Source organism: Salmo salar, chromosome 25 (genome assembly GCF_965601325.2).
Source record: "Salmo salar chromosome 25, fSalSal1, whole genome shotgun sequence".
Taxonomy (NCBI): domain Eukaryota; kingdom Metazoa; phylum Chordata; class Actinopteri; order Salmoniformes; family Salmonidae; genus Salmo; species Salmo salar.
The window spans coordinates 11953918-11970440 of NC_138315.1; positions in this window are offsets into that span (position 1 = coordinate 11953918).

The window sequence follows — 16523 nt, forward strand, 5'->3', positions numbered from 1 at the left end:
ATATATATATATATATATATATATATATATATATATATATATATATATATATATATAAAAAATTATAAATATAGCATCAAAATCTTGAAAATCGGATTTCCCCCTAGCTTATCATTGTCTGCAGCCGGGCTCTGATCGTAGTGTAGGTCTAATGAAACAGGCAGGGAGAGTTAGCTGTCCGAGGTGGTCGGCAAACCCTCAACATTCTGGCCTGAAACCTTGCGTGGCACCGACTGTGCCACAAAAGCATGCAGAAGTGGCAAAGTCGACATCCACGTTTATAAACACAGATATTGTGATTTTGGTCGTAAACATCATTTTTTGTTAATTCTGTGTGGGGGTGTGCATTTTATTTTACAGTACAAGGGGAGGTTTGTGTGAAAATATTTCAAATGTTGCGGAGGGGGGCGATTTTTTTTTTCTATGACACCTTGAGTTGGACCAGACCCCCACCCCCAGTACATTTCTAACTGTCCCCAATTAATTTAGCTGTAAACCACCATTAAAGTTTGTACAGATGAATGGTTGATGTAAGTTCTTCCAAACCTAAAACTCAATGCAAATATATGGTTGTCTATACACTGTAAAAAAAAAAAAAAATGTTGTTTCAACTAAATATTATTAAGTAACTGGTTCCACAGCTTTTCTAGGTGTGTTTACACACCTTTTCAGTCAAAGCATTAACATTTTTAGTTGGCCCAAACTCAGCTCCAACATGAGAAAACCTAGGCAAAAATCCAGTCATGTTAAAATCATGTGTTTGCTTAAATTATCTCATAATGTTCATTCAACTAGAAATGATTATTTGGGCATCTTACCTAACAAAAAGGCTGTGGAACTATTTAAACAGACATAGTGCGTTTAACATACAATGTTTTCAACGTACATATTTGACAGACGTGTTCATTTGTAAAGTAATTCATATTCAACATGTCCCTCTGAACTCACAACCTCTTGGTTTACGGCATGCTAATCTTCCTGCTACGCCATCATGTCTGTGTCAACAACTGATTTCACCTGTATTGCTACACTTTGCACTTCAGAGTAAATTTCAGCTCCGTTAAAAGTACACTCAAGAAAAACTATTATATTCATCATAGTGATTAAGGAGTAACATTAAAACGGAGTAATATGCTCCACCATCATTAGACAACTGTACAGAAAAAACTAAAATGACTTAAATAAGTCAATCAAATCAACGATGAGAGAATAGTCAGATTAAGTGATAATTCACAAAGACATGGTGGTGTAGCAGGAGGATCGGAAATGCCATCAACCAAGAGTTTGTGAGTTCAAATCCCAGGTGAATATATAATAACCCTGTAAATAAACATGCACAATGTAATTATGTGTGTCAAATATGTACGTTAAAATCACTGTCAGTTACACAGACTTTTTTGTTGTTGTTAAGATGCCTAAATAATGTCTAGTTGAATGAACATATGAGACAAGTTGAGCAAACACATCATTTTAAATTGACAGAATTTATCAATGTTCTCAAGTTGGAGCTTGAGTAAACAGAAAAAAGTCTGTGGAACCAGTTACTTAATAATAATTTGTTGAAACAACTACATTTGTGGGTGTTTTTACAGTGTATCCTTGTTTGCTAATAGGTCCATTGTTTGCCTGTGCTGTGTGTTTTATTATGAAAATCGAATTTCTGCATAGAATATATCAAAATGCATTTTATCAAAGAACTTGTCAGTTAGGGTAATTTATTATGAGCAAATACATTGGGTCTGTGTTAAGAAAACACATAATATGTTACTGGTAAAATGTTAGATTATTTTGATGCAGATTAGTAGTTTGCACATTCATTTTGTTCTGGAGAACGTGTATTTTGGGGATATAACATAGCAATATACATTTTGTTATGAATGTATTATTTTTCATCTTCAATGGTCCTGGTTATTTTCTAAGTTATTTTATTTTTGTGGATAACTTAATATTTGTAAAACAATAAAGAACTAGAGAGTAAAAAAAAGGGACTTTAATGTGATGACAAATGAGAAGAGTACATTTGTTTAAAAAAATAAAAGTGCAAAAATTGATCTGGTCATGAGTCAGCAACTTTACTGGTGATGCACATTATCCCGACTCTTTTGCCTTCCGTAGATGTTTGCGTGCAGCAGCAGATGACACCACTGAGGCATCCTGGCTCAGTGATGCATTCTCAGTTCCCTAGTGTAGGATGAAGTTACCAAGTCAAGTGTAAGAATGTGAGAGATAAGCTTTCAAAGTAAATAGATGTGCACTATTAATGTGGAAAGTCATACAGACCTATTCTTATCTAAACACACAAGCTGAGAAAAAAAGCTCTCCCCTCTTTTACTGTCTTATAATAGTAGCTTGGCATCCAGCACTAGTTTGGTTCATTTTTGCCTTGGTAAGAGCTGCTTGAACTGTGAGAACATGTCGTGCCTCAAACCCTAGGTTGACATGTAGCTTTTGCAATCCGCACAGAGATATCCCCAGGCCTTCTGTCAGTCGACAGTGAGCTTCATCAGCAGCCAAATTGCAGCGAGTTGATCATTTTTGCCTTATATAAACAGGCAGTACCAGAAATGAGCAAACAGAACTTGTGTTAGATGATTTTAAGCTTCCCTTTGATAATTCCTTGTCTTTCAAAAAAAAAAAAAAAATAGGACATTACCATTTGAATCATGAATAGGTATAATCACCCAGATAAATACTTCAGAAATATCAAATTAAAAACAAAGCGATCAATCGTTGTCCTTAACTGGTGCATGCATCTGTGTCTGGACTTTTAGTTAATTTGAATAGTATCTGTTATTGATCTTGAGAGTATATCCCAAAGTTATTCTAAACTTAAAGAGTGACTGCCTTTAAAAAGAAACAAATTCCTTTGATGTGGCATCTACTGTATATGAGTCAGAAACACTGATTCTAGTGTCAAAGTTGACTACGAAGTGTACATAGGATAATTTTGGTCAGAAAGTCAGTCTCAGCTGAAAAGAAGTTTGGAACATCCGTGGGTCACAACAGGTAAATGAAAGTTGGGTTTTGATTTGAAGATGTCCATTTGTCCAGTAACATGGGGTGAACAGCTGCGGTGATTTCGCTCTATCCAATAGCATAGACAGTGAGACAGACCTGCCCAGCAGCTCCGACTTTGTTTACATAAGACAACGCATTAGACCTTTTTTTAACTTGAGAAATACTCCACCAAATACCTTAGTTAACTAAAACTTCCTCTGAAAAAATGTCAAAATGAATGACAGATTTCCTGAGTTATCTTAGATTCATTCTTGTCACGGCTGTCTGAAGAATGGGACCAAGCGCAGCCTGTGTATCGTTTTACATTTTATTATAACTGTGAAACTATGCAAGACATACAAATAAACAAAACAACAAACCGTGACGAAGCGGTGCAACATACACTAACTAAAAAATAATCTCCCACAAAACCTAGTGGGAAAAACAACAACTTAAATATGATCCCCAATTAGAGACAACAATGACCAGCTGCCTCTAATTGGAGATCATCCCAAAAAACAACATAGAAATATAGAAACTAGAGCCCCACATAGAAATACAGAAACTAGACAAAACCCCAACATAGAAAAAAGAAACCAGAACAAACATAGAAATAAATAAACTAGACAAAAACCCCTGTCACGCCCTGACCTACTCTACCATAGAAAATAAAAGCTTTCTATGGTCAGGGCGTGACAATTCTGGGGATTTTGAGGAAGTGAAATAGGCTTCCATGTCTACAGTGTCACATGGGAGACAAACATCATTAACCAGACACGGAATCGGTTAGGCAACATCTCGTTTTTCTAATGAGCAACAGAAAAACATGTGCCAATCGAAATGTTCAGTGGCTCTTAAAGTACCTAACATCAGGTTGGTGATTGAGAATGAGATTTTTGATCCAGTTGCATGAACTGGCAGGCGTGGTTTAAACCTTTTAATACAAAAAACAAACATTCAGACACTGCAATAATTACATGAGGACACACTTGGACCTACATTGAACAAATACTTATCGTTACACGCACTCATTATCCAATAGCACACCCTTTCCAGCCCAGTCTCATGAAATAGCAGAAAAACCTTCAATTGCATTTTAATCAGTGTTTTTAAATGTCAGAAAACACTGCTGCCCGATGTCTGACCTTGGGGCATAGAACCTGCATGCTCTGAATTAAAAAACATGAACTGTTTCACCAGTCATATATTTAAAGAGTTGGTGACCAAAAATGTAAGCAACTGAAAATGCTAGTACATTACTCTCCACAAACAAGCTTTGCTCTTTGTGGTGTAAAGACAGCGGGGAAAGCCAGTCGCCATAAAGAAGAGCAGAGCAAGGCTCAGAGCTAGCAGATGGAAAACAGTCAGCACTGCCAAAGCCTGATTTGGAATAAATGTTCTCTGTGCATTTTTCCCCAAAGGGTGGATCGCCTAAAGCAGATTCGAGGGACCAGTCCATACAAACAAGGTCCCAAACAGAAGAGAGTACACACAGCATGGGAACTTCTGAGCAACAGTTTTTATTGCAAGAAGTCTTCATGATTTCCTTTGTTGAACGCAAACACACTGCAATTCAGGGTTAATAACCATAGCATGTTTATTGAAAGTGTTACATGACTCATTTATGCTTATTTGACCATACTCGAAAGAAGAGTTATTATCACAAGAGGCCCAATTGAAACTTGTTGATCTAATTAGATGTCTACAAACAGTGATGAACTTTGACATGATCGTCAGCACGAAGACCACACGTGAGTGCTGTTATAGGTGTAGGATTACTGGTCTGTTTGACGTGTCTGACAGGAACAAGCTCTGCTGAAGGCTGACAAACTATGAAGCATAGTCATTATTGCTTTATTACAATCCAACAGAAAACAACCCCTTTTCTCATGTTTTGACATCCAGTGCGTGGCCTATCCATCATAGCTTAGCACAGGTATGGTGTCCTAATATGGACACCGTACAGAGGTACACTACTGTGGCTGCAGTTAGGGAGGAGATCACGAGAAGGGCTTGGTGATTACCAGACCCATTGTTTACGGACACCCTTCCTACCGGCGCTCAGCTGGTGGTCCTGACTTGTGTGGCTGAACAGAGCCACAGGACACCTTCTGTAGAGACACACATATGTTTGTAAAGGAGTGTAGCGAAACAATCGTTGTGCCACTTTTTGATAATAACTCACATAAAAATGGACCATTCCAGTAGCGTGATGGTTAATCACAGATCAGGGTTTCAACATTCCAGTAGATTTCTCCAAATTCCCAGGTGTTTGCGGAGATCCTGGCTGAATCTTCCAAAATCCTGGGAATTTGGGGAAAGCTACCAAGATGTTGCAGCCCTATCACAGATCAAGCTCAGAAGTAGCAGTGGGGAATAACAAGACACCACCACACGTTTTTATTTCTTGACAATGTCAAATATGATATTGTGAGCATTAGAGTGCTGCCCCGTTGAGTTATATGGAACCTTCCAAGCAAACATGGAGGGCTGTAGGTTCCTTATAAACGGGCTATATGAACAATCCATAGTTGACACTCATCTGAACTCAATGGCTGGGGGTTTCCAGCTGGTTCAAGATTTCTGTGTAACTCCAAGCAGTTGGTCATGTTAGAGAGTTAGCCACACATGCTACAATACTTTATATAATTCTAATGCCTTAGCGGGTGATGTTCAAAGACATTCATGGGATGGGCGGTTGAGTGAATCCGCCTGATGCTGCTCTAGGTGATTATGGACTGTAGCCTACTGTAACTGATCAGTGGTCTGAGAGATGCCACAGTCAGTAAATCAGCAGACATGTAAGAGCTCAGGTCAAATCAGACGAGAACTCACATACAGACGTTTAATCCCATCAAGGCCCTTGTTCTCCCTCAGATTACACTGTGATAAATCACTTTGATGCACCTATATTATTTGATTTGTTCTATGGTTAATATGATAATACTCTGGACTGTCATCCTGCTTTGGTGAAAACATCATAATCCTTACTTCTTTTCGATATTCAGCTCGAGTTTGGAGAAATGTTTTTCCCCTCAGGTTCTTGGCTGTCGTTGGTGAAGGGCTCCATCGTTGATATAAGAAAATATTTTTTTAAAAGTGCACTTGGCTTTTCCTACTTTATTGAGGAAAAATGTACTGACTACGACTGTGATATGTGGTTGTCTCACCTAGTTATCTTAATTAAGATGAATGCTGTCACGACTTCCGCCGAAGTCGGCTCCTCTCCTTGTTCGGGCGGTGTTCGGCGTTCGACGTCACCGGTCTTCTAGCCATCGCCGCTCCATTTTTTCATTTGTTTTGTCTTGTTCCCTGCACACCTGGTTTACATTCCCTAATTACACTGCTATATATTCCTCTGCCCCCCCCCCCCCCCCCCCATGTCTTTGTGTGGAATTGTTTTGTGTTACATGTTTTATGTGACACGCCAGGCTGGTTTTCCATGATCCGTGTTTATTTCACAAAGTACGTTTATGTGGTAAACTATAGCGTTTGTGACTGTTTTCGCGCTTTGCACTTTTGCCATTGTTGCTGGAGGTTTTGACGCAGTTGCGTCCGTCTGCTGTTTGCTCCTGCCTAAATAAAATGTGCGCCTGTTCACAACTCTCTGCTCTCCTGCACCTGACTTCGCTACCAGTATGCAAACCCGTGACAAATGCAACTGTAAGTCGCTCTGTAAAAGAGTGTCCGCTAGATGACGTAAATGTAAATTAAACTTGATGGGTGCAGTATATTCATTGTTATATTAGTTCAAATTGAGATTCAATATGAAAGAAAATACTGCGTCGCTAGCATAGGTAAAGTATGCTCTACAAACACATAGATACATACGGTACCTCACTGTACATACATACATACATACATACTGTACCTCATACATACACTACCGTTCAAAAGTTTGGGGTCACTTAGAAATGTCCTTGTTTTCCATGAAAACATACATGAAATGAGTTGCAAAATGAATTGGAAATATAGTCAAGACGTTGACAAGGTTAATTGAAATAATAATTGTGTCCTTCAAACTTTGCTCTCGTCAAAGAATCCTCCATTTGCAGCAATTACAGCCTTGCAGACCTTTGGCATTCTAGTTGTCAATTTGTTGAGGTAAACTGAAGAGATTTCACCCCATGCTTCCTGAAGCACCTCCCACAAGTTGGATTGGCTTGATGGGCACTTCTTACGTACCATACGGTCAAGCTGCTCCCACAACAGCTCAATAGGGTTGAGATCAGGTGACTGTGCTGGCCACTCCATTATAGACAGAATACCAGCTTACTGTTTCTTCCCTAAATAGTTCTTGCATAGTTTGGAGCTGTGCTTTGGGTCATTGTCCTGTTGTAGGAGGAAATTGGCTCCGTCCAATTAAGCACCGTCCACAGGGTATGGCATTGCGTTGCAAAATGGAGTGATAGCTTTCCTTCTTCAAGATCCCTTTTACCCTGTTCAAATCTCCCACTTTACCACCACCAAAGAACCCCCAGACCATCACATTGCCTCCTCCGTGCTTGACAGATGGCGTCAAGCACTCCTCCAGCATCTTTTCATTTTTTCTGCGACTCACGAATGTTCTTCTTTGTGATCCGAACATCGCAAACTTAGATTAGTCTGTCCATAACACTTTTTTCCAATCTTCCTCTGTACAGTGTCTGTGTTCTTTTGCCCATCTTAATCTTTTCTTTGTATTGGCCAGTCTGAGATATGGTTTTTTCTTTGCAGCTATGCCTAGAATACCAGCATCCCGGAGTCACCTCTTCACTGTTGACATTGAGACTGGTGTTTTGCGGGTACTATTTAAAGAAGCTGCCAGTTGAGGACATGTGAGGCATCTGTTTCTCAAACTAGACGCTCTAATGTACTTGTACTCTTGCTCCATTGTGCACCAGGGCCTCCCACTCCTCTTTCTATTCTGGTTAGAGACAGTTTGCACTGTTCTGTGAAGCGAGCAGTACACAGTGTTGTACGAGATCTTCAGTTTCTTGGCAGTTTCTCGCATGGAATAGCCATTTCTCAGAACAAGAATAGACTAACAAGTTTCAGAAGAAAGTTTCTGGCCATTTTGAGCCTGTAATCGAACCCACAAAGGTTTTGTCACGAACGTTGTATGAATAATTGGACCAAGGCGAAGCGTGAGTAGAATTCCACATTTTAATGATAGTGAAACTTCCAAAACAACAAAGCTATAACGATCGTGAAATACGTAGCACACATAGGCACTCATACAAAACAATATCCCACCAAGCAGGTGGGGAAAAGGACACACTAAGTATGATCCCCAATTAGAGGTAACGATATTCAGCTGCCTCTAATTGGGAACCATACACACACACCAACATAGAAATATAATACCTAGAAACCCCCCTAGTCACGCCCTGACCTAAAACACCATAGAGAACCCCGAGGGCTCTCTATGGTCAGGGCGTGATAGGTTGATGCTCCAGATACTTAGCTAGTCTAAAGACGGACAGTTTTATCGCTTCTTTAATTAGTACAACAGTATTCAGCTGTGCTAACATAATTGCAAAAGGGTTTTCTATTGATTAGCCCTTTAAGTGATCAACTTGGATTAGCTAACACAACGTGTCATTTGATCACAGGAGTGATGGATGCTGATAATGGGCCTCTATACGTCTATGTAGATATTCCATAAAAAAATCGGCCATTTCCAGCTACAATAGTCATTTACAACATTAACAATGTCAACACTGTATTTTTGATAAATGTTATGTTTGTCACATCCTGACAAGTAAAAGGGGTTGTTTGTTATTGTAATTTGTTCAGGGCGTGGCAGGGGGTATTTGTTTAGTGTGTTTCGGGGTTTGTTGGGCAATGTTCTATGTTAGTGTATTTCTATGTCTGTGTCTAGTTAGTCTATTTCTATGCTTAGTTTATTGGTTTGACCTTCAATTGGAGGCAGCTGTTTCTCGATGCCTCTAATTGAAGGTCCTATTTAGTAGGGATGTTTTTTCATGGGTTTTTGTGGGTAGTTGTTCCGTATATAAGCTGTGTTCCTTACAGGACTGTTTCTCGTCATTGTTTTGTATTCAGTGTTTATTTTGGTTTTCTTCACAATAAAGAAGATGAGTATTCACATTCCCGCTGCGCCTTGGTCCCATCTTTACGACGGACGTGACAGAACTACCCACCACCAACGGACCAAGCAGCGGAGGAAGGAGCAGCAGAGGAGCTGTTTGGATTCATGGACATGGGAGGAGATATTGGACGGAAAGGGATCCTACACATGGGAGCAGATCCAGGCTGGAAGGGATCGCCTCCCATGGGAACAAGTGGAGGAAGCCAGGAGAGCGGAGGCAGCAGGAGATTGGAGAGAACGCTATGCTGGGACACGGCTGGCAAGGAAACCCGAGAGGCACCCCCAATAATTTTTTTTGGGGGGGGGCACACGGGGAGTGGGGCTAGGTCAGGCAATAGACCTGAGCCAACTCCCCGTGCTTATTATGGGGAGCGTTTGGCGGGGAGAAGAGCGCCGGTCTATGCGGAAGTGCGCACGATCTCGCCCGTGCGCACGCACAGTCCGGTGCGAGTGATACCAGCCCCCCGCAAGTGCCGTGCTAGAGTGGGCATCCAGCCAGGTAGGAGTATGCCTGCGCAGTACATCTGGCCACCAGTACGTCTCCTAGGCCCAGGCTACCCTGCGCCTGCTCTATGCACGGCAGCCATCAGGCCTCTGCACAGCCCAGTTCGCCCTGTGCCAGCACTCCGCCTGTGCAGGGCTACTGTGACTACCCATCCAGGACGGGTGGTGCAGGCTGTGTGCTCCAAACCTCCAGTGCTTGTTCATGGCCCGGTGTATCCAGTTCCTGCTCCTCGCACTAGCCCTGAAGTGCGTGTCTCTAGTCTGGCGCCTCCAAAGCCAGCACCACGCACCAGGCCTCCAGTGCGTCAGCCCAGTCCAGTACGTCCTGTTCCTGCTCCTCGCACTAGTCTTGAGATGCGTGTCTCCAGTCTGGTACCTCCAGTACCAGCCCCACGCACTAGGCCTCCAGTGCGTCAGCCCAGTCCAGTTCGTCCTGCTCCTGCTCCTCGCACTGGCCTTGAGGTGCGTGTTACCAGTCTGGCACCTCCAAAGCCAGCCCCACGCACCAGGCCTGTAGTGCGCCTGTCCAGTCCAGAGCTTCCGGAGACAGTTCCCCGTCCAGAGCTTCCGGCGACAGTTGCCCGTCCAGAGCTTCCGGCGACAGTTCCCCGTCCAGAGCTTCCGGCGACAGTTCCCCGTCTAGTGCTTCCGGCGACAGTTCCCCGTCCAGTGCCGCCGGCGACGTCCTACAGTCCGGAGCCTGCAAAGACGGCCCACAGTCCGGAACCGGCAGAGACGGCCCACAGTCCGGAGCCTGCAGAGACGGCCCACAGTCCGGAGCCTGCAGAGACGGCCCACAGTCCGGAGCCTGCAGAGACGGCCTACAGTCCGGAACCTGCAGAGACGGCCTACAGTCCGGAACTGGCGCAGCCAGAGTCGCCTTACAGTCCGGAACCGGCGCAGCCAGAGTCGCCCTCCAGTCCGGAGCTCCCAGAGTCGCCCTCCAGTCCGGAGCTCCCAGAGTCGCCCTCCAGTCCGGAGCTCCCAGAGTTGCCTTCCAGTCCGGAGCTCCCAGAGTCGCCCTCCAGTTCGAAGCTCCCAGCGACGCGCATCAGCCCGAGGTCTCCAGCGACGCGCATCAGCACGAGGTCTCCAGCGACGCGCTTTAGCCCTGAGCCTTCAGCCGGGGTGGACAGGTTAGGTTGGGGACTAAGGCCAGAGCCTGAGCCACCTCCATAGTAGGAGGATTGGGGGAGGGGGGGTGTAGCACAAGAACCGTTGGTGATGGTGGCCACCCTCCCTTCCCTCCCTTTAGTTTGGGATAATTTTTTTGGGGGGGGTCTATTTTTTATTTTTACATTTAGGTGCATCCAGGGTCTGCACCTTTGGGGGGGGGTACTGTCATGTCCTGACCAGTAAAAGGGGTTGTTTGTTATTGTAGTTTGGTCAGGGCGTGGCAGGGTGTGTTTGTTTACTGTGTTTCGGGGTTTGTTGGGCAATGTTCTATGTTAGTCTATTTCTATGTCTGTGTCTAGTTAGTCTATTTCTATGCTTAGTTTATTGGTTTGACTTTCAATTGGAGGCAGCTGTTTCTCTAATTGAAGGTCCTATTTAGTAGGGGTGTTTTTTCATGGGTTTTTGTGGGTAGTTGTAAGCTGTGTTCCTTACAGGACTGTTTCTCGTCGTTGTTTTGTATTCAGTGTTTATTTTGGTTTTCTTCACAATAAAGAAGATGAGTATTCACATTCCCGCTGCGCCTTGGTCCCATCTTTACGACGGACGTGACAATGTTATTTTAATGGACCAAAAATGTGCTTTTCTTTCAAAAACAAGGACATTTCTAAGTGACCCCAAACTTTTGAACGGTAGTGTACATACATACGTACATACATACATACATACATACATACATACATACATACATACATACATACATACATACATACAAACATACATACATACATACCTCATTCTGTCAGCTTCTTTACAAATACTTGATCTGTGCTAACATTACAGTTTGATCTTTATTACTTTTTAATGGCCTGTACCAGCATGAATGCTATCGAGGAGGAAAGAATGATAATATGTGGGCCGTATTCATGAAATATTTGAGAGCAGGCCAGCAAGTACATGCTTTTAACACCATTTGCAACATGTTCTGGGTGACCTAAGCCGACACCACGAGTAGCTTTAGTTCCATTTTCTTGAAGGCTTTGCGAAAAGGATTATGAAGCCTGCTAACCCAAGTGACTGTTCCCAATTTACACTAGTTTAGGCTCTATGGCCATGTCTTCACCAATCAGGAGATTGGAGTGACACAAGGAGCAATCTACTGAAATATTGATTAGCGGGGTTAAATATTTCCTCACCACGAGTGCTATAAACGGATAGGAACCACAAGCTCTCGGTCCAGCTAGGTCCCTAAGAGGGAAAGCTTTCGACTCACAGCCAGCCCACTCCACCAACCCAGGTCCCCTTCTGTCATTAGATCAAATCTGTTCTCGTGCTCTGTTGTGATGTCCTAAATACTTCACGAGTTCTCTTTTAAAAAGGCTCCTTAAGTCACTTGTTGCATCCTTCATAGAACATCATGTCCTTTGGCCCTAATGGGGGCTGAAGACGATGATCTAATGGACGTCGTGCCGTTTTGGGAACATTTTGTTAGTTATTTAAAGAGAGCGTGTTTGAAACATACCTAATGTCTTGAAACTCTGGAGGGAATTGGGGAAGTCCACAGATTTTCCCAACTAACTAATGGAGTTAGTAAAAATGAAAAATGTAATTTTTCCTTTATCAGCATGGTCATTTTATCACTTTTCCTGATGGGTGACATTTTTATACAGATGCTATCTTATCCTTCGATATCATTGGCCTCTCCTCAAGGGCTAAGAGTTGTTTTAGGTAGATTTTGGGACAGTTACATCCATGATTGCATTTAAACATAGGAATGTACTTAAAACGCCATTAGAAAACAATCTTTTATCTGTGCTAGGATGCATATTTTGGTCATCTGTCTTGCATTCTCCCGAACACAGACAGCTGTAAGCATTGGTGTAACAGCCCCTTTGGCCTTCATGAGAATTCTCCTGGAGAATAATATAGTGTTTCAAAATGTTTACACTTGGGGCTGGGTTCAATCTGTATCGCTGAAGCGTTACAGATTGCACAATCAAAGTTTTAAGGTCATTTCCAAATGAGAAGACATATTGCAGCGTTTACGTGAATGCAGTCTCCGCTAACACGGGAACATTGCCTTTAAATTTCAATCACGCTTTAACGCTGAACATCAGCGATGAAGATTGACACCAACCATACAGACTGACTCCAGCCCTTGGTCATCATGGAAATAAAACGGTACTCCCTGTGTCCCTGGAGTTACCTCCTAAACCCTGGCACTCTCCCACCCACTGACCCTGGGCTCTACAGCTTTGATCAAAGTGATCTGCACTAAATTAGTTAAATAACCTCATCAACCAACCATTCAAAAGTTCTAAAGAATATAATTAGCAATTTCAGCATTAATAACATAAAACGTACAAGCAACGTTACCCTTTAATCTTAGGCTCTTCAGATTATTATTATTATTATTATTATTTTTTTTTTATTGCTGACCCACACCAACCCACAAGCCACAGTTTATGGTCACCTAATATTAAATCACAGAGCTGTGGATAGTAATGGGTTTTTATTAACCGATATGAGGGGCAATGGTTGAACAGAAACAGAGCCAAGCACTTGTGAATAAACTGAGGAGCTGAACTGTCGAAGTGAAAACAATGTTCCAGAGTGAAACAGTCCATTTGAAGCATCTGGAGAAGATTCCAGAAAACTTGAGATGGGAATAGGTACCACAGCTACAGGACCATGTGTACTTTTGTACTTGAATGATTTTTGTGTTTTTTCTATTTTAATATATCTACGGAATGGTTTAAAGGGGCAATCTGCAATTGCGACGTCCATTTTTGGACTTGTGAATGTATGATACTGCATGTACCCATTTGTTCTTAAATAATATAACTTATAAATGCCTCATGTGCTTAGTTCAACTCATCAGAACCCAAAATATAAGCTTTACTCCAATGTTTGTAAACAAAGTAAATGTAAACAAACACTACGCCTAAAACATGGTTAAACAATCATTTTGACATTATGGATGGTCAGTCTTTTCAGCCACAGCTCTGTCATTTGGCTCAGTTGGTAGAGCATGGTCCTTGCAATGCCAGGGTTGTGGGTTTGGTTCCCACGGGTTGACCAGTACGAAAATGTATGCACTCGCTCTGTATGTTAAATGAATTTGAGAGTTCTTACATTTCTCCAGCCCCATCCCTCAGCTATTTATTGAAACAGGGGCGGGGTGGGCACTTTGTTATTGTTTCAACTGCTGATTGCCGCCTTAAAGGAATTCTTGCAATTTCAGTACAAATCTTTACCATCTACACAACTGCATGGTCAAACGGATGGCTATTATCTCAAGTCTTTCCAACTGCAAAGTAGTAGTTCTTTAGATGAAGATTTATAATGGGACCAATGTAATGGACACACTTTGGTGCCAAAACCTGCTTTCTTCTACTGCGGTCACACTTCAAAAAGGACTTCAAAACGGACTTTACCGTAAAGAGTTTGAATTCAAGAACAACAAATCACCAGGTATGCCATTGCCACTCATTGGCTGACCATTAGGCCTGGGATGAATCATTTATACCTCTGAGCTACAGTATGCCTGACAATGAGGACGGTGGGATGAAGAGTGGGGGATGGCATAATATACGGTCCAAGCAGAACACAGAAGTTCTGACAAGTATTCCAAGACAAACAGTAGAACTACGTTTTTTTTTAAAGTACGTGCAAACTTGTTCCATACGATTTACTTACCTCATAAAAAACATGAAATGGTATTTATTATCAATAAACCATTGGTAAAGGGACATGGCATTGGGCTACGTACGGCTAGATATAGGCTAATCAATAACAGCTCTTTGTTCAGAAAAAGACAAACCCCCAGGGCATTTCTGCTACCTTAAACAAAAGTTCAATATGCTCTGCACAGACCTGTAGAACTGAGTTCAGAGATCATTCCAGAAATGTTTCCCTCCTTCCACCCTGCAGATATTTCCCAGTGAAATATGTCTAATACCGCTTGTGGCACACTAAACAAGCATACTGTGAACAAGTTGAATCAGCTGTATACATTGACTGTAACCAAGGAAGGCCTGGACAGGAATGTACTCCACTTTCACCCTCGACGTCTCACGGGTGCCCGTGAAGTCAAAATGAAAGTGTGTCAGTGCTAGGGTGTCATCTACCACCACCCCTCCCTCTCTCGTTTTATTTGATATGTTAGAGTCATCTTAAGCAGCACTAGAAATGACTTGGGAGAGACAGATTGGGACATGTCTGAAGGGGAGTGTCAAGGCTCCACTGTTCGCTAATGTTGAAACCTGCCTGCTGATGTGTGTGTCAGACATTACCTGCGCCAAACACGAAGCCTGAATCAGATGACATAACCTTGGTCACGTGACATCAGCATCCTACTACAGTATGTACACGTCTTATTCACAGCATGCAATTTTAACCCGCCCCCTTTTGAAATCCTTGACGCCGTACCTTTTGGAGGGGTAGGGGTGGTGGCGGGAGGACGGGGTCCCAATAGACGTAATTTCTCTGAGGTGTAATTCTTCTTACGTGATCTGCCAAGATAGTGACACGCGGCTTTTTAAAACAACACAGGGGTGACGTCTGGAACAGGCAACTTTTAGAAGGATTATGACATCGGGGTGTTTTCCTACAGATAAATAAAAAACAAGAGGTCGTAAATGGGTGGGTGGGTACCTTGCAGGATCTCCAAACAGCCAGTGTCATAGGTATATTCCTCATCTCAATGTGGAAACCACAACTGAGCACCTGGGAGGCTTCTGTGTCATCTGAATGATGGAATACACTTAGCTTAGCTTAGCTTAGCTTAGCTTAGCTCAATTGACATTCGGGTCGGTGGGCTATGGAATCAAAGTCAGCTCTGATATTGAACAGCATTGCTGTATTTGTATCAAGAAAAGCCCCTTTACTCTCATTCACCCTAGCTGAATGTTTGATGGTTGGCACTTGACACAGAACTGACAGCTTCTCTAGGCACTTTAGTGAAGAAGGGATTGTGGGTTATACAGAAAATTATTAGAGAGCAAATGTCTGCCAGAGATAGCTAATTGTCCAATCTTCTCCAAGCAGGAATCCCTTTCTCCTTTTCTCTTTTCTCTGGCATTGATACCAGGTTGGTGGTTTCAAATTAAGACAAGTGAGTCACTCACTATACACTCTTTCGAAGTTCAGTAAGAAAGAGCCTATAATGACATGCTGCATGTATGAGACAGCCATAAAACCAAAACAAGGAAAAGCATGAGCCCAGTGCCGACTCAAAAGAGCCCTCTGTGAAATGTGTTGTGAAGCCCTACACAGCCGAGCCTTTGATGATTTTAATCAGCGGTAATGCATTGTCAAATGAGTTTTAAGGAAACCTTAGGAATCGCACAAGAAAGACCTGCACTGGTGGTGTGCTCTTCCCACTTCCCTTTGACTGCTGGAGATCCTCATTGTCCTGCTGCTACTGTGTAACGTGATATTCGGTGAAATACTGTATATTCATGCAAAATAACCACAGTGGAGCTTTTAAACAGATAGCTAAATTTAGGTTTCAGCCATGCAGGGACCAAACTGCATACAGTAGATGCACCATGCATTAATAATACACTGTAGTTAATAAAACTACGGTGTCCATATTAGGACTGCCTTATGAGAAAGGTGAAAGGTGTGCAGCAGGAGACATGGATGGGTTGAGGGTCTTTCAGGGATTGGCCCTTTATTGAGTGGCCAGCCATCCAGCCAGGATGGTGACATAGGCCAGAGAGAGGCACACAGCGTGGAGCGGAGCGGCAGTGCCGAGCACATCAGTTAGACGAGCAATAAACGCAGGTCTTTAATCTGGCTAGACCAGCTGGCC